Source organism: Mycteria americana, chromosome 2 (assembly GCF_035582795.1).
Source record: "Mycteria americana isolate JAX WOST 10 ecotype Jacksonville Zoo and Gardens chromosome 2, USCA_MyAme_1.0, whole genome shotgun sequence".
Classification (NCBI taxonomy): domain Eukaryota; kingdom Metazoa; phylum Chordata; class Aves; order Ciconiiformes; family Ciconiidae; genus Mycteria; species Mycteria americana.
In genome coordinates this window covers 138,659,235-138,678,176 of record NC_134366.1, presented here as the reverse complement: position 1 = coordinate 138,678,176, position 18,942 = coordinate 138,659,235, and the positions used below count along the sequence as shown (strand labels likewise).

At 40.7% G+C, this 18,942-nt stretch overlaps 1 protein-coding gene across 6 annotated transcripts in view; it reads left to right on the top strand.

The window, feature by feature from the left end:
• Positions 1–18,942, top strand: part of NCOA2 (nuclear receptor coactivator 2) — a 197,534-nt gene that overhangs the window by 69,064 nt on the left and 109,528 nt on the right. For all 6 annotated transcript variants that reach the window (XM_075494787.1, XM_075494790.1, XM_075494786.1 and 3 more), the window contains one exon: positions 1,326–1,570. The gene's annotated coding sequence lies outside the window, so the exon portion shown is untranslated. The remainder of the gene's footprint in view (positions 1–1,325; positions 1,571–18,942) is intronic.

Genomic DNA, 18,942 nt, shown 5'->3' with positions numbered 1-18,942 from the left:
GCACAGTTCTCGTTTCAGCAAGCTGAATGACTTAGGCTATTAAGGGCTGAAAGGGGAGTACCAGGAATTGCAGTAAGAAAGGCTGCCTAATGCTTCCCAGTATAGGATGCTGGTTGGAATTTTTTATAACTTTGCAAAACATTAGCCTTTGGGGCTAGGCAGTTGCCTCTAGCTTAATTTTTTTTTTCTGCCAAAATTATTTAGCTGTCTGTAAGAATGTGTGAAAAAAGTTATTTCTCATTGTAGTTTGTTTTTTTTTTTTTTAAAAAGAACCCTTTTTTGGAAATGGTCCCTGTCCCTCCCTTTGAATCAGACACTAGGAGTTAGATGGCAGTGTGGGAAGCGCTGGTGATAGGCACTGGGGAAGAAGAGCGGCTTATGAGTCACAGCTTTGGCTTTGTCAGCACTGCGAAAATCTCAGATCTAACCAAACTGTAACCTTTTAAAGAAATCACAGTTCTTGCGTGCTGTCTTGAGCATGTGAGAGCTGTATGGCCTGGAAGGGGAGGGGGAGGCTGAGCTGGGGGAGGAAACCAATGCCTTGTACCCCAGCGCTTGAGAGCCAGAAAGCGGACTTGTGGGGCACTGGCATGCACAGGGCCCTGGCGTGGTCCTGGCCCCAAAATACCGTAGACTGTGAACAGGGGAGACAGACCCGGGGTGAGAGTGAGAGTTAATACGACAACGTGTTGGGGGAGGAAGGAGTGAGAGTCAAGGGGAGAGTGTGGCATGGCCAGCCAAGCCTGGAAAGTGACTGAGCCAGGAGAGATGAAAGGCCTTGGGGAGCTGGGGGTGAGGAGAGATTGGCAAGGGCACTGAAGGTAGGAACGAAGAAGGACCAGGGCTTGAATCAACATGGGCCAGAGGGCATGGCTTGAGGAAGACAGGCAGAGGAGGTTGTTCTGGAGAAGGTCCTTTTCTATAGAGATCTTTGAATAGAAATAAACGCTCTTTGATTTCAGTAGAAGCTCCTTGAGAACATGTTTTTAACCATCACTTATGGCTAGTCCCCATGCAGAGAATTGTTTTGCGTTTGCAACCATTTTACTCCTCTGCCACAAGAGCTAACGGTATATCTGAAGATTTCAACATCGCTGCTGTGTTTTATAGGTGTCAGTGTGACCCCATTGTACAAGGTCTGCTGTCTCAATTTCTTTTTTCTAGAAGTGGCAAATGCAAACGTTTTTGAAGTGTGGCGGTGTCCAAGTGAAGGAATGTCAAAACCGAGCTTGTCTTTGCAAAGCTCTTTCATTTGGCCCCTTATGAGGAAGCCTTACAATTTAACAGTACTTAACTGAACGCTGGTGTGCTGTTTTTTTCTGCAGGACCCCTGCTTCGTTCCGTGCACAGGATGGACTTGCTCCAGGAATGAATCCGGTTGATGTGGTGGAGAAGGCTGTTCTCTGTAGTACCCCTGCCTCACTTCCAGCAGAAGTCGGGACGCGCGTGGCAGGCGAGGCAGGGGATCGCAGGAGGCAGAAGCCGTTCTGGTGCTCTGCGCAGCTGCATGCTGCCCTGGCGAACGGGACTCTCTTCGTGGCTGTGCTGCAGACTTCCTAGGTGATGCTAGGTAAGTTGCTCAGTCCTGGCCTTTCTCATGTCTTTGCTAACTGTATGTGTCTTGCTTTCTTGCGGATGACTTGAGACCTTTGCATCTGATTTGGAAAAGTGCTGAGCGCTGATAACTGCGAGTGAGGCAGTGGGGGCTGAGGTTTGAAAGTGCTATATAAAGCACAGTGTAATGCTAAGTGCTGTGAAAAAATTAGGTCTGAGTTATGCCAAACTGGAGACAAAGTTGTCTTCAGAATTGGAGAATCATTTTGACCTTAAAGCTGTCACTGCTTTAGTTTAGGAAGTTAGGAATAACACAGTTATTCTAAGTTAGGAGTAACAGAGTAACAGGAGGACTAACAATTATGTTGATGAAGCACTCAGCTGCACCATTGAATTCACAAAGAAATTACTTGTTCCGTCTTCCAAAAAAAATTTCAGTAGCATGCAGTAAATAAGGTATCGGACCATATGCCAAATACCAAGAGTAAAACAGATTACTGTTTTGATTAGTGGTAATTCTGTACGCTGAATGAAGCAGAGATGCTGTGGAAATGGTATGATGTAGCTGTGGTGTACACCGTGCCACAGAAGCAAACAAAGGCAAAATTTAGGTTTCTCTAAAACTTACTTCTGACATTTCCTCCCGTGTGAGTGCTTGCCTCTGCAGATTGGTTTTAGTGTAGATGTTTGCATCATGTAATATGATTTGGGGTGCAAGAAGCACAGCATTTTTTGATGCTGTCAACTCAGATAATATATGTACATAAAACCAAAATGACACGTAAATTCATTATTCATTGCAGGCACATGCCTCTTGTGCCTGGTTATTGTATCAGATACAAAGACGACAGTGTTTGTAATGCCCGCTATCAGAATGGCTTGAGGTCAGAATTTCATCTGCATTTCTTCAGGCTCAGGATTTGTATTTTCCCAGTGTGATGTCCATAGCTAGCTACAATGCTCCTGTAATCAGTAGATAACAGAGAATTTTTTGGCCAAGGCATGGTTACGCTAAATATTGTTGTAACTTAGCTAACCTGAGTGCAAAATATCTAACATTAGATCAGATTTTATGAATTAACCAAGAGCATGTCTTCGGTGCCTAGAAACGTAGTGAGCGTGTTTGCCAGATAAGCTGTTACTCTCTGTTGCGGGAGAGAGACAGTAAAAGCTATGAAGCTTTGGTAATGGCTAGATATTGTATTAAATACACAGAGTAAGAATGCACGTGCCCCTTCCGGCCTGCTCATGGGGCAATCTACTACATACGGCTCTGTGAAAGGCTGCAGTAATTCTTTAGGCGCCGAGCAATATTTTTAAGTGCTGCTTTCTAAGAAAACCTGAGGTATTTTTGTTTGACGACTGCTGTGCAAGTCATTCTTTAAATCTTTAAACATAAACAAAAAAGGCGGGGGGGGGGGGGCAGGGGTGGGGGAAACAATCTGTATTTTATGAGCAGAAGTTAAAAATAAAATTATTTGCTTTACCTAGAGCATTGAAAATTATGTTGCAATTAGACTGATGCAATAGCACACATTACGAAAGGGTCCCACGCACAATTCGCAGAGCCCTTTGGAGAAAAGCACGGGACTGGAGCAGCAGCAGTGTTGTGGGTCTGCGGGCAGTGTGCTGGCAGAGCTACACGGGGAAGATTATCAGCTAATGTGGAGAGAGGAACACCAAGAAAAATAAAAACTCTGCCATTCCTGCGTATCCCATAAAACGGGGGGAGGGCGACTTGTTTTATCAATGTGCCTACTTTTTATTTTGGTGGCACAGCTAATCCGGTATGGAAGATGTTTTCTGTTATGTGAAAGAAAGAAAGAATGGAAATGGAAGCTAATTTTGAGCTAATATATTTTGCAAGCTGCTAATAATAGCGGTGTTTTATTCAGTGCGCTCTATTTCTACAACAGAAAAGTAAAATTCCTTTGGGTTAACTGAAACATCTGTTGAACAAATTGGTTCAGTTTCTTGAGTCTGTTACTAATTCTGAGAAGTAGATGGTGTTTTATAAAACCAGTAGAGTCGGGGGGTTAGTGCCCATATTCTTTCATTTTTTTACTATTATTAAAGTAGGGCATTTTGAAGTGTTATGTTTTCATGAATACAGTAATACTGTGGTTACTATTTCTAGCATTTCAAGTTTTACCTTTGCTTTAATGAGTTTTCTTCACTGTTTTTAATTGACATTACTAATATTCTTTAAAGTCATGTGTTTCCAGCTTTTTATCAAGTTCTTAGTAATGAAGGAGTTGAGTAATTTCTTTAAAAAAAAGTCTTTTGGTGCATTTCTGCTTGTATTTCCTTGTTTCTGCATTTTTTTCTAATCTGTTTTACTTATGAAGTTTGAATGTTAACAGAATTTTAGTTGCTCCTACTGCTCCTACTGTTTTCTCGTTTGGCCTAATTATTCTTTGTAACTTCACAGTTGTGGGAAGAATATTGTAGGTGACAAATTGGTTTATGGCTTCACATGGTGGAAGCTAAGAATGTCATAAGAGTCAATGAGCTCATGTCATATGAATTAATAAAAGAAGAAAAAGGGAGAAATTAAAAACCGTTTCTAGGATTCTGTTCCCATGCGTCAGGAATGCTCTAATTTAATCTCATACACATACATGCAGTTTAGGTTTCTCAGGTGCATCTCCTATCAATATCATCACTGAAAGGAAATCACAAGTAAGTGTAATGTTAGTATGCAGATCAAATTGTTCTGTGTGCTTTACTATTACATATATAAAATCGATGCAAGTTCTGGTGTACTATATGTAACTAGCTGTAATACTTTGACAGATTTAAAGGGAAAAGATGAACTTTGAATTTAGACAATGAATATATATTTTCTTTGTAGTGCATATATTATGTGGAAAACACAAGACTGGCATTAAGCATGTACATTCAATGTGATTGTAAGTTATGGCATTTTCAGCTTTGTGGTCAGGGTGTCTGTTCAGAGTAGCTCAGTGTATACGTAATGAAGGATGTGAACGGAAGTTGGTGATACTTTCTAATCTACTCTATCTACTTATCTCTACTTTAACAGATAATTTCCTTTACTTTTTATTATGGCTCTTTTTGAAGTTTTAATATATGTTAATTATGCGGTAATTTGGTTGCCGTCTTTAAAGTAGAAGATAATGCAAGTATAAATAAGAGGGACAGCAGTGTAGGATATCATTGCTTTTGAGGGCTTGCTGTGTTGAGGAGGAATGGAGATGTATAGTCAAGTTTTGTGAAGGTGCATGTGAGTATTGGCAGCGCAAGGAACCGCCCCGCTGTTGATAAGATGTTCCAAACAACCCTTGTGTCAGTTTTGTCCTTGGTGCAGCTCGCTGAAGTTTCAGATGACGTGCATGAAATGAAGTGAGGGGGAAGTTTTGTGGCTGAAGTCTTGTGCCAAGTCTTTTTGAAGTTGTATGCAGCAGCTGTGCTGTAGCTAAAGAAAGGCTTTCTTTGCCTCCATCGTAACATCTGCATGATCTTTAACAGCAGAATTATTCCACTATGATGTATCGTTTAGCTAATCTGGGTTGCCTTTATTAAGTCTTTTTTTCTTTTCCTTATTATAAATGCTTGCATTACTTTTGGGAATAAGTTTGCAAAGATCTGGACTTGAGTGCTTCTGTGTAGAAACAGTAGACTTCAGTCAAAAAAAAAAAGTCAAAAGAGTTGAGACTTCGAGTTTGAGTCTGTAGCTCAGCGGGGCTCTTAAGGTAATCGGGCATCTTTAGACTGCACCCCATGAATTGGCTTTTTCTATGTCCTCTCTTGTTTGGAGGGTAGGGGTTGAACATGGGGCCAGATTTTGTGGAGATACCACAAATGCGGCATCACTGCGGGTAACCTTGGTCTAACAGCTTCCAGAAGCGTGGCTTGCACCCTCCCTGCTGAGGTATTACCCTGTCTCCTTTGTGCCAGCGCTGCTGCCGCCACGACTCTGGGGTGAGTTGGCTCAGGGAGCCAAACCAGTGGTCAGCTAACCGCATTTTTGGTTGGGTTACTTGGCTGGCTCTTTAACTCTTTGAACTTGCTAACTGCAGAGTTGGACAGATGTCTGCGCTGAAGATGACCTGGAAGAGGGATGGCAGGACCAGCTTCTTCTAGTCAGACAAGCTTGTCTGACACTTCAAAACCGTGCCTTGACTTGAGGCAGGAAGAAGGCAATCAAGGGAAGTGTTTTTAAATAAGTGCATAAGTTAGACTGTATACCATGTTTACTTTGAAAGTTAAGTGAAGAGAAATCAATATATGAGGTGTAATTGAATTTGAAATTTTAGCTTTAGTGTTTCTTTTAGTTGGAGGGTTTTGCATAAGGACTTTTAAACTGAATCTTTATTTAATCTTCTTCCAGTTGGAGACTAAGAGGTCTGTAATTGTTCACTCTGTTAGCACTGCAAAGCTGGCAAGTTCTCACAGTTAAAGGGTGGGATCCAATGGTCAGAAATAAGAAGTTGTGGTCTTGGAGAGCAAAACAAAGGTAGTAGGAATGCTGACGCTTCTCTGTGTTAAGGATTTTGGTGATCTTGACTGTAACTATCTTGCATTTATAGGGGGTACTTGACTCTCAAGCAGTATGTCATGAACTAAATCTGGAGAAATAAATTGTAAATTAAATGGGGGGGGGGGTTGTAAGTAAGAATTATCACATTTTATTATCAGGAATTACTGGATATGCATTTGCTTTTCAGTTGAACAATATGATCAGTCTTCCTGCTGTAATCTAGTAGGAAAAAGACTGTCAATGGAAAAGCAGAGTGCTGATTTATGTAATCGTACTCATTGCAGAAGTTTGGTTTGTGAGATCCAGTTAACATAAATAAGCAAGGTAAGAGAAAAGGCACAGGAAACATACTGCTGCTTATTAGGGTTGTTAAATAGTATTTTCAAAATTATCTTCTAGTCAAATAATGATTTTCTTTGATTTATGCCGGGAGGACTGTGTTACTCCCCAAACTCAGTGTCTATAAAATTGAACATATACTTGCCACAATGAAGAATTGATACCATACTGTGCAAAATAACAAAGCTGCTATTACAAATTACTTGAAATACTGCTTATTGAGTGGAAAAAGATAGCTCTGCCGGCGTGTGTAATTCAGAGCGCAGCCTGCCTGCTCGGGGGAACGTGATGCGCCCGCCTCTCCGTCCGAGAGTGACCGTGACCACGTCACCGGGGACTGAGCACGCCCCGGGTGACAGCTGGGCATTTCAGTCTCACACGTGGAAAACATATGTGTTTCCTAACGCCTAGGAGTACGGTTAGGTCCTAGAAATAGAGGTGCTCGACAGCAGTAGTCCAATATATACATTTTATCTACATGTTTAAAAATAGTTAGTAAAATAAGATCTTAAGATCAGTCTTCAAAACGGAGCACATTTAATACATTCTGGTTCCAGCAACGTTACCGTGAGGTAAGGGCGAGCAGCCGAGGACTTGCTTCAAAAACAGGAAGTGCCCACATTTATATAAAATTGCATAGTTTCAGCTGTCATTAATGTGGTTTCAATGCAGTTGCAGGAGTAAAGCCCAAAGTAGTTATAACCAGCTTACTTCCTCTTCCAGTCAAAGTGCAAATAGGCATATAATTAACAATCTGTGGCTCATTTTCTCTAGCTGGGCTAAGTATTCTGTTTCGCCTGTTCAGTCGCTGTATAAACAGAGGGAACTTGACTTGCTTAAGAACATTTTAAAACACAAATATTCTTGGTCATAACCAGGTCTGCAGATTCACAAAACAAGATCTTCGATTGCCCCTCGAGCTTGGCAGCAGAAATGAGACCTGTGAGTGTGGCTGGCGTGCCGCCAGGCTCCTTGGAGAAGAGCGAGCCTTGCCAAGTTGGCTTCTTGCCATGGTAAACTGCATGGGGCAGCAAAACCTGCTGCAGAGCTGGTAGACAGTTTTTCTCTTTAGGGACTTCCCTTCTTACATTCCATTACAAATTGGCTTTATTCAAAGTCTTTTATCATTAATTTTTTGAGGACTGATTGCTCAGCTTTTTTGGACAGCTTTTTTCTGAGTTAATTCATCCATCCTGCCTTTGACTCTGCTCATGCACTTAGCGTGGCAGAAAAGCACGAGTACAAAAGGATAAGAAAGAGCTGTTCTTCTGCTCCTGTACCCTCTCTGGTTGGTTCAAATGTGTTTTAGGCTGCTTGGGGCCTTTGAGGAGAGCCCTAACTTCTCATCCAGAAAGGGCCTGTCATCACTTCTCTGTCTCTGTTGGTATCAGGCACTTGAGCAGCAAATACCTACTGAATATTCCCCACGTACTCTGCTTGCTGGGAAGAGCTGGTGCGGAGCCTTTCCAGGGAGAGGGAGCTCTCCCAGGAGAGTTTCTCCAGGGAAACTCTGCTGGGTTACTGAAGCCGCAGCACTTGCTGCATACAGGAATCGACAGTGGGCCTTTTCTTCTTGTGATAGATTCTTGGAGAGAGGCTTTTCTTCATGTGAGAGGTAGCACTGCGTTTTGAAAAGCCCTGTAAGAAACCTTTAGGCAGAGCTCAACAAGCATTACTCTGTCCTAAACATAATACCAAACATTTCCCTTACCTTTCCTAGCTTTCCTCTTCAACTATCGGATAAATAGTGGAGAATACTTACTCAAGACCTTATGAAGTATCATACATTCATAATGACCATCTTTTGACTTTATGCAAGAAAGCTAATAGTCCTTAAAAGAACTATTTCATGCGGTGCTACCCCAGGTTTTCCCTTCTTCAGGAAAAGCTGGCTAACCTGTTTTGTTGTAACTGGAACAACAAGAAGAGCTACCCCAATGACCAGAACCTTGACTCATCTTTCTGAATGAACTTTTAAAAGCAAAAGCAGTCTTAACAGCCTCCGTGTAAAAAACAAGATACATCCGACAACGAAGGGAACAGAAATCAGGACAGAGTTCTGCTTTGAGCTCCCCAGTGCTTTTAGCTGTAATTTAGCAGGGGAGTCAACGGAAGACCAATGAAAGCGAGAGCTCCATTGCATCCTGTGAAAAAACATGGTGGTTAGATATATTGAGGTATTTCTTTCATTCCAAATAAAATATGGAAATTCTCAGGACGCAGCAAGGTTTATAACATTTTTAATTGTGTAAAGGATTCCTTCCTATTCTTTAATTGTGTAAAGGTTTTAAGAGAACATACAGCTGCCACTCTGAAGATGATACTCGTACAGCTTCTGCTGCTGCTTCTGCTTACTCTGTGTCTGTGTACGTAGGTAATAATTTATTATAACATCAATATAACATTACCGTCAGTCATTCAGAAGAGCCTTATCTTAGACGCTTGCCAGAGTTACTCATGTGTTTCTTTGCTTAGCGTGACATGGCCGTATTTTCCTTCATGGCTTAGTTCCTAGCCCAAGCACAGGCGATGAAATGTGCTCACATTGCACTGTGTTTTATCAGTGAGTTAAGGGATTGGAAGGACTTGTGTTGTAAAAGAGGACAGTAGGGCCAGTCAGTTCGACGCAATGAATAGATTGCTCTTATTCGTTAGAGGAGTATGGTCCAAACAGTGGTCTGTGGGCCAAGACCAGCCTACAGGAAATTTCCATCTGCTCTGCTTTTTACCAAAGGAGATGGAGAGCAGCTTTGCAGCAGCAAATGTTGCCCAGCAGTTGGAGGCTTGCCACAGTCCAGTTTACAGGGCTGCCTCCAGGGGAGTGCAGTGGAAGGGGCCAGGTAGAAGCCTCCCTTCTCTCATGGTCTGGTGTTATTTCCCTGACAACATCTTGACAATATTTCTAGGTTAGTTACTTGTGGCATGTGCAGACTGGTCAGGCTGGTGACTGCCCTGGGGACTAGGAAGTGAGGTCTGTGAGAATTAGCTGGTGGGAGGATCTGCATCCAGCTACCAAAATAAAATTGCAAACCCCTTGTAATAAGCGACCTCTTTTAACAGAAAACCACGTTCTTTAAAACGGTTCATTTAAAATGCCCTTATCAATTACAAGCTACCATGCCATATAAAAAACATCTTATTTGCCTATGAAGTAATTCAGATTCAAACTTCTAAATGCCATTTGAGAAGTCAAATACTAATTTTTGAGTGGATTTTGGTATAATAGTTTTAGATTGTCTTTTAGGAGAGTTTTGAAATTAATTTGAGACCATAACTATTAAACCTGAAAAGAGCATGGGAAGCTGGAAAGCTCTGTATATATATAAACCAAACATTTTTTTTTAAAATTAAAAGTAAATTTGTACATGTACTCTTCATTGGCATGCACTGATAGTCTGTAAAGTTTTTATTATCCTGAGATAATACGCATACCCATTACATGAGAGCACTGAATACCTTTTTAATCTATGCAGGTCATCCAAAGCAAATGCCTCCTACAATTATCTTCCACACTTGGTTGTGTATTTTGATCATCATAAGGTTGAATACTAGATGAAGATTTAGATTTTTATATGATTTATATTTTTTAACTTTTGCATTTTTTCAGATTCACTGTTTTAAGAATTTTCACACTTAGGAAACCATTAAGCTCTTGTAATAATGAAGATGGTTCAGGTGAAAATGTACATGATTTTTCTATTATTTCAAAGAGGGTGCTAGCTTTAAGATCTTGACTTACTATATTTCTCTCTTTCAGCTGATGGTAGAAAAACCTTTACGTTTTTTCTTTGTATGTTTTGTGTATGTGTATTCATACAAATAATCTGGATTACTTAATTCAAATACAGTCAAACAGAGAAATATAGGCATTGTTGTGAAGAGTCATTGCAATTAGCCTGGCCTCTAATGTGTATGGCAGAATTGTTGTTGTTACATAAAACTGAGTGAAAGCAATTCTCCTGCACCACAGTTCCCTGGTGTCATTGCTCTATGGACATACATGAAATCCAGGTACTTGTAAATTCCCCTGAGCCTCATCAGGCTCCTGTAAGGTTTCTGGCTCTGGCATCAAAGATCTGTTAACTGGGGACAGATTGGTTCTCCTTATCAGGAATGGGGCTCTCATGAGGCAGCTAACCACATTGCTAAGATCAGTGTTGAACTCTCCAAATTGCCCCAGTAATAGAAAAGAGTAGTATAAGTTCATGTTCAGTTGCAAACTTTCTAAAATCACTTTTTGCACTGTAGAAAAATGAGAAGATATGAAGACAAAATAGCAAACGGCTTTATAGTGTTCCCATGCTACTGGATCACCTTGGGGTTTGAGTCAGGTTTCCTGAGTTCTCAGCTTCCTTCAGTCTTGTCCTCTCTTGCAGTTGATTGAGCTCTGCTCTTGATCAAACTTTTCTTGCTAAGGTGAAAAATTTCCATGTGTTCAGACATGTAGATACCTTTCAGTACCTTCAGCCTTCCCGTTTGTGTTCTTAAGAGTCAGTTCTGTTGCTTTGTTTTCTTTGTTTGTTCTTTTATACCAGGCTTTTTCCCCCGTTCTTTGCCCATTCTGCTGCTGCTAAGCTGAGTGGAGTGGGTTTCCTTTGAACATCATCCATCTTGCTTTCCCCTGGACGAAAGACTATTCACTTGTTCCTGGCCTGGATCGTAGGTGACACCAGTCCTGTTAGCAGATGTCTGAATGCTGTGTGCGTATGCGCACGCATTTTATTTTTTACATTTATGTATATAATACATAAAATAAATATTTATGTTGCATATAATTTTATATGGTATCTAATAGCTAGTGTCAAGGATATGATTGTTAGTGTTAATAATTTTATAATTCATTATTTTATATTTATATATAAAATAACATCTGCCAACATGTTTTCCAGTTGGATAAATCTGTTTCATGGCTTTAAAATGTTGATTTCTATTTTCTATTTTACTTTTTGTTTGTTTGTTTAGGAGAAATACAGCATTACCAGTAGCTTTTTCTGTTTTCTAAAGATCAGGCATTGACTGCAACTGATCAGTTTATGGAAGTAGTGTATGACTTGATGGATAGCATTCTAAAGAGATGTGCCTCATTAAAGAGTGTGTAACAGCTTGGGTTCAGTTCCTGTGTGTTTTTATTTTGGTGGGACTCCTACATAGCAATATTCTCATTCAGAAGATTTCCGTATGTTTTTACTCTAAGGTTCCAGTTCTTACCTTTAATAATTAAAAGGTGGTCTCAGGGCTTCTCCCAACTTCTGTTTGTTGTTTGTTCTTTCAAATCTGGTTTCCATTTCAGATGGAGTTCTTACATTTTCCAACAGCAAGAAAAATTACAGGGTTCAGTAAAGTTGTGACACTTTAAAGTTCTGTTTGTTTCTGTAGGATTTTAAATTAATCTTCTGTCACTGTTGTTAATAAGGGACACAAAAATGAGAAAAAATTCAGCATTGTTATGAGCACGTGGAGAATTATTCAAGCGTTAGGTAGGCATATAGATCAAAGGTCTACCTTGTCTGGAAGTGTGTTAAAGCTTTTAGACATGAATGACTGTTCTTTGAGAATGGAACAACTTTTTTCTAACTGCATTTGCAGAACAGAGCCATGGAAGTATCTTCAAGCACAGACGCTGGTTTAGAAGTGCATATTTTGTGTTTTTCTGCTTTTGACAATATATGTATGTCCAGACACCGTCAGGTCTGAAATGGGTAGGTTGTTGGTAACAACGCATAAATGCAATAAACTTCGCTGGTGGATGCCAGAGTATCAGACTTGCTTTAGGAGCTGCTAAGTAAAATCCTATGGTCTTCATTGTACAAGAGGTGAGATCATGGACTGTTTTGGCCTTAGGATCTATATTTTGATTTACTTATTTCAGGTAATTTATATTCTGTCTTTTAGTAAATGATTGGGATTTCATAACTGTTTGAATCTTGTATATGAACGTATTTTATGACCTGCTTAGAAATGGTTTAATGCTGTTATTTGTTTGATTATTCTCTAGTATATATTACTTAACTGATCTTCTCAGTGGCATGGGCTTGCTTTTGTTCTGTTACATTTACGAAGGGTTTAGCATCTAAGAGTCAAACGTGAAATGGAGCAATGCAACTATTCATGTGAGTGCTGACTTGTGTTTATATCCTTGGAGACAGAACACGCTTGCATAAACGCTAGATTAAAAAAAATTAAAGGATCGTAAATCTGTCACAATTCATAGATTACAGTAAAATACATGTCTATGGAAAAGTACCTCTTTATTTATCTGTATCTCCTATTAGAAGATAAATGGGGCCTGTGTGTCTGTTTTCCTTTGAAAACTGTTAGCAAAATCTATGAGATGGATTAAAATATTGTGATACTACTTTTAGGTGATCTGTTAGTATAGCCAGCTGTTTAGTTTGGTCCGTCTAAATTAGCTTTCTGTGAAATTATAATAAGGTCAAATATTCTCCTTTATTTTTAGCCTCATTTCCTATGGAAACAAGGCTCATGAGGTTACACCGTGCACTTGTGTACATGCACGCACATCTCCCTTCGGTAGCTTTTGAACCTATTGGTGATTTCGATCACAGTTTTTGGCACAGTGGAGGTCTCGAAATTCAGATCCCACAAGTTTTGTGAAAATAAGTGGCTGAGTATAGATGGAAGCACCTAAAGGTGCCCTGACAGAGGGAAGGGTTACAGCGTGAAATAATCTTATTAGTTGCCTGGGAATCCTAGTGATGGGAAAAGAGAGACTTTAAACAAATGTCCCAACTGTGGGAAAAGCTTCGTTCAAAGCTTTCACCTTTCTAGACACCAAAGTCAACCAACCAGGAGGTGTAAATCTGTGGGAGATGAGGCTTAATTAATTCTGTTGTTCATGGGACTACTTGTTCCTTAGATATTTTAATAACAATAATATCAGTAGCATAAACGTTTTTATGCAATATATTTTTGCATATTTAATTTTCAAGGTAAATATGTGGGGATATTTTTATGACAATCCTAATTTTCAGAGACAATTTTTGTTTTTATTGTCAACATTAATTTAAAGGTTTACAGAGCATCTTCTCTCCCTATTAGGGCAAACTGAGCAGTTGCTTCCCCCTACTTTTATGCTTTCCAGCACTGTTTTGCCTGTGGTTCTGGATTGCAACTAGCCAGAAATGCTGGAGCATTTTGCGGAGAGAATTCATGGCACTATGGTTGTGCTCCAAGGGAGTTAACCGGGAAGAACAAGGTTGGTACAGTACGCTTTACTGAATATGGAAATAATAATAATTATTAAGCTAACCAACAAGAAGTGTATTCTTAATAAAACGTGTGGGTTTTTTTAGTGTAGTCATATGACTGTATAATACAAAAATTGCTTTGAGAGTGGGTCAAAGATTACACATAGCAGAGACTTGTGTGATTGGTTATGAACAAGCGAAAATAGGGTAAACTTTTGACCCGGCAGCAGCAAATGGAACTGTGTAAAGCACCTACAGATGGCAGGATTTAACATATAGTTGGTCTCTCGCCCTTTCACAGCAATTACGATCATATTACACCAGGCACAGAGGGGAAGGCGCTCCGTAACTGTAATACAGTGCGTCTTTGAAAGTTTTGAATATGCAGTTGCGTGTTTCGTTTTTGCAGGACCATCAATTAGCTTAGCAAGAAGAATTCCACTTTTGTTGCTTGTGTTTGACTCGACGAGTTCCTGACCAGTGTGCCAAGTCCATTTGGAACAAAAAAATCATTTGAACGGTCTGAATAATTTTGATAATTCAGACTGCAGTGGATTTATTGCTAAGCTTGAAAGACTCGGTGAAAGTTTTATGCCGTTGTGCTACTGATGTGGGGTTGAAGGGACAAGGGGAATCTGGCTTCAGAGAGAGGTCTGGGAAACAACGCTCCCAAACCCGCTCCTTACATCCTTGTGTAGATCTTCCTGGTTGAGTTTTAAGTTTGCAAAACTTAAACAGCAAAAAGACCAATTGATAAACTGTGTTTATTTGACAATATTGTGGCATTTAGACAATTCGGTGGCTTTCAGTTTTGTTTGTACCTATGAAATACTTCAGAAATTAGGAAAAGTGAGAGTGTCTTGTGAATTAGAGACAAATGATTGCTGTTTTCCTGTGAACTTGTAGGTTAACAAAATCAGAAGCCCAGTTGTGCTTTTGGCACAGAGTGATAGTTCTGAAGTCATCCAAGCATATTTTGTGTAATTCACTGCCTTTTGGGGAACTGACTGGGGGGTGTGGTGTGGTGTGTGTGTGTGTGGATGTGGATGCGGATGCTTGTGTGTCTGTGCGTGCACGTGTGTGGAGTTCTCCCATGTTTGGTTTTATTTATCCCACTTTGACGTATTGGCACTCGGGAAAGAAGTTTGAATTATAGAAGGTATGCTTCCTTCTACTTGTGATCCAGCCACTATCTCCCCTTCCGTCTCTTCGCTTTGCCTTCTGGCCTGTAATCTGATGCGTGTGCCAGATGTGGGGAGGTGGAGCAGAAGCAATCCAAGCTTTTAGACCATTTCGTGGAGGGGGTTATTTTATTATATCTGTGGTTCACAAAAATTTTCCTTTGGTTTTCCAGAATGACTTCTACGGAGAGTAGAAATTGCAAGCATATGGTAATAAGCTAAATAAGATACTGAAAAATGCTTTTTGGAGGAAGGGAGAATTTTCAAATGCTGATAAAATAAAGAGTGGTTTGTTGGGATTTTTTCTTCTTAAATCATGCTGAAGCTTGCACTGCTTCATAGACTGCTGGGTTTAATTCCATTTCTTTTTGGAGACAAATTGCATTCATTTTAGCCATGCCTGTACCTGCAGCAAAGAGCTGCTGATGGAAGTTTTAAGGCACTTAAACGGCTCAGTGACTGCTACCACATGAGTCTGATCGGGTCCCATAAGATTTTGAAACTTTCCTGGTTGTTACAATACAGTGAAACGAAAACTACTGTTCTCAAATGCCAAACAGCACACACTGTCGTAGACTAATTCCTTCTACAGTTTTCTAACCCCCTTCACACCAAAAAACCCCCCGCCACCAAAACAAACTTTTAAGTCATTTGAAAACACCACCCGTGCGTTTCCCTCCTTTACTGACGAGCAGCCTTCAGATATCCCGGCTTGAGCCGCGCTCCATTTGCCTGGACCTGTTGAAGCCCCAGCTCTTCAGAGGAGGCTCCTGAGCCGCGGTGCTGCCCCGTGCTCCCTGCCGCGGCTGGGCTGCGGGGCTTACAGCCGGCCTCCGCCAGGGATAGCGGGTTGGCAGAGATGCCGACCTCCTTAAAACGTAATTGAGTAGTCTTGATCTAAAGGCGGTAGCGTAATTCTTCAACGTGAGGTGGTTGTCTCTGTTGTGTTAATGACTTGTACGAATTAGGGCTGTTTGCATGGCAGCTATTCCTCCTGAAAACAGGGGCAATTACTGTCAGCTTTCTGCCTCGAAGGTACCAACTTCGTAGAGGGTACGCTGGATTTGTTGTGCTTGGGAGATGCAAAAACCAAAAGCAACTCGGTAGAGAAAAAATGTTCTTAATATATGGAGTAGAAAGGAAAATGAATTAAAGAGATGGGTTTCATACTTGAGAAAGGAAGCGATTTTATCTAGTTATGTTCTTTCATGTTCTTGTTGAAGTACAAAAAGGTATTGAAATGTTATTACCGAACTGTTGTTATTGAACCATTACTGAAATATTATGGGATTATTCCCGTAGTTTCACTGATTAAGATAGAAATCTAATTGAAGGACGTGTACTTTTCAAAGCTATTTTGTAAATAATAGACTAAGTAGTTTTGTATTGCAGTAACTGAAATATCTCCAACAATTACTTCTACTTAAGAAATATGCTATGTGCTTCTATAAAATGTAAAACATGTTAACACGCCAACCGAACGGAGGGATATATTAAACTTTTAATATACTATATACATAGTATATACTACCAGTGACACATTCTTTATAGTGCTGCATTTTTTTCTTTTAAATTCTGATCATTATTTCTTGCCACAGTATAACAGGGATACTCGTATTTCCTAATCATTGCTGGAAATAAAATAGTTAAAATGGCTCTTCTAGTATCACTCAAAGCTAAGTACGAAGGTTTCCATTATGAGTTGCAGAAAAAGTTCTTATCTACCCTTTGGTAAGTAGGTGAAATGCCTGTGTGCAATATGTGTAAGCTTAGTTTCCTTTCAGTGTTATCTAAATATCTAATTCAGTTTTCCTTTGTATGTGTTCTGAAAGGGTAACTGACAAAAGCTATCATTTCTTAGACTGCAGCTCGCACACAGATACAAGTAAAGCATGACAGGCTTTTTCTGCTCCCAGAAGACAACTTTCCAAACCTGGTGGAATCTTTCCTTGTTGTCCTGCATCGAAGCATTGCTCACCTGTGTCCATACTTACCTGGTCTAACTCAAGTTTGAAATTAGTGTGGCAAAAGGGCACCATCACCGCTATACCAGTAATATTTAGGTTACAAGTGAATTATTGTCACAGGAATATTCTGCATATTGAGATGTTTTTAACCTGTCATTAAACCATTGTATAATCGTTATAAATAAATTAATACATAGATTGTAGTTGTAGTATATAGTATAACACATAGTTATTTGTGTGCTGCTCAGCAAGCTAAGTGCTGGCTGTGTAACTGGAGAATAAAAGTAGTAATTTGCCCATATAGATCTAGCTAAAAGAACTGTTTTTCCTGATACATTTGTTTTGCTACTGGAATAGTAGACAAGGTGCAAATTCAGCCCCCCCCCCCCCCCCTTTTTTTTTTTTTTACATAAAGCACCAAAATTAAGGTGAAGTATTTATTACAAGAAAGTGTTGAATTTGGCTCACTTCATTTGTAAATGAGTTAAGACCTCAAGAAGATCCCCGCTCCTGAGGTGTGTGATCTTCTGAGAGAGATTTTCTCTTCAAACAACTCCCTGCCTACACTGTGGAGATCACTGGCTTTGCACAATGTATGTGACAGGACAAATACCTTGAAAATGAAAAAAATAAAGTAGCTTGACACGTTTGTTTTCCATAGGCATGGGAATTAGATTGATACCGGCCTTTAGCAGAAGAGAGGGAGACACGAATGTGATTTTTGTGCCCCCCGTTGGCTCGGGGGACGGTTTTGACCTCCTGACAGTCAACGCTGAGGTGCAGCGGGAGCACTGGTAGGGTGCAGATTAGTGAAAGCTGATTGGCACCAAGCACCAGCCCTTCCCATGTTTGTAGACGTCACCACTTACAGCTAATAAGCTTATAATAATTTCTGCTTAAGCACAGGTGGTGAAAGTAGTAGCGAAAAAAAAAGGTAAGGAGCTTAAATACGGAGAAGGAATGGGGCGAACTGTGGTGAAACGTGCTGCGTGTTAATCGTAATTGTCAGGCTCCTTTCGCACGGGGGCTTGCGTTCATCGGAGTCCTCGATGCTGATGTTCCTGTTTACATGTCAGCTGTAGGGGAATTGGAGACTGAACTCCACCAAGAAGCATTACTTATCTTTCCATTACACTAAAATATCTTTGCAGTTGGGCATAAATATAAAGACTTTCGATGGCTTCTTGTAAATCCTGCACAGGAATTTTTTGATGATACAGCTGGAGAGTGACCCGACTAGGGAAGCTGCCCCACTGGACCTGTTGTTCGCAAACAGAGAAGGACTTCTGGGTGATGCGGTGGTTGGAGGCTGTCTTTGCCATAGCAATCATAAAATGATAGAATTTTCAATTCTTGGAGAAGTGGGGAAGAGCCAGTGGGGAAGAAGACTGGCCTGGCTGAACAGAGAGCTTTGGCTGGAACTCAGGAAAAAAAGGAGAATTTACGACCTTTGGAAGAAGGGGCAGGCAACTCAGGAGGACTACAAAGATATCATGAGGTTATGCAGGGAGAAAATTAGAAGGGCCAAAGCCCACCTAGAACTTAATCTGGCTACTGCCGTAAAAGACAATAAGAAGTGTTACTATAAATACATTAGCAACAAAAGGAGGGATAAGGAGAATCTTCATCCTTTATTGGATGCGGGGGGGGCTCATAGTGACAAAGGATGAGGAAAAGGCTGAGGTACTCAATGCCTTCTTTGCCTCAGTCTTTAATAGTAAGACCAGTTGTTCTCTGGGTACCCAGCCCCCTGAGCTGGAAGACAGGGATGGGGAGCAGAATGAAGCCCCCATAATCTAAGGGGAAATGGTTAGTGACCTGCTACACCACTCAGACACACACAAGTCTATGGGGCCAGATGGGATCCACCCAAGAGTACTGAGGGAGCTGGTGGGAGTGCTCACCGAGCCACTTTCAATCCTTTATCAGCAGTCCTGGCTAACTGGGGAGGTCCCAGTTGACTGGAGATTAGCAAATGTGACGCCCATCTACAAGAAGGGCCAGAAGGAGGATCCAGGGATCTACAGGCCTGTCAGTCTGACCTCAGTGCTGGAGAATGTTATGGAGCAGATCATCTTGAGTGCCATCACGTGGCACGTACAGGACAACCAGGTCATCAGGCCCAGCCAGCATGGGTTTATGAAAGGCAGGTCCTGCTTGACCAACCTGCTCTCCTTCTATGACAAGGT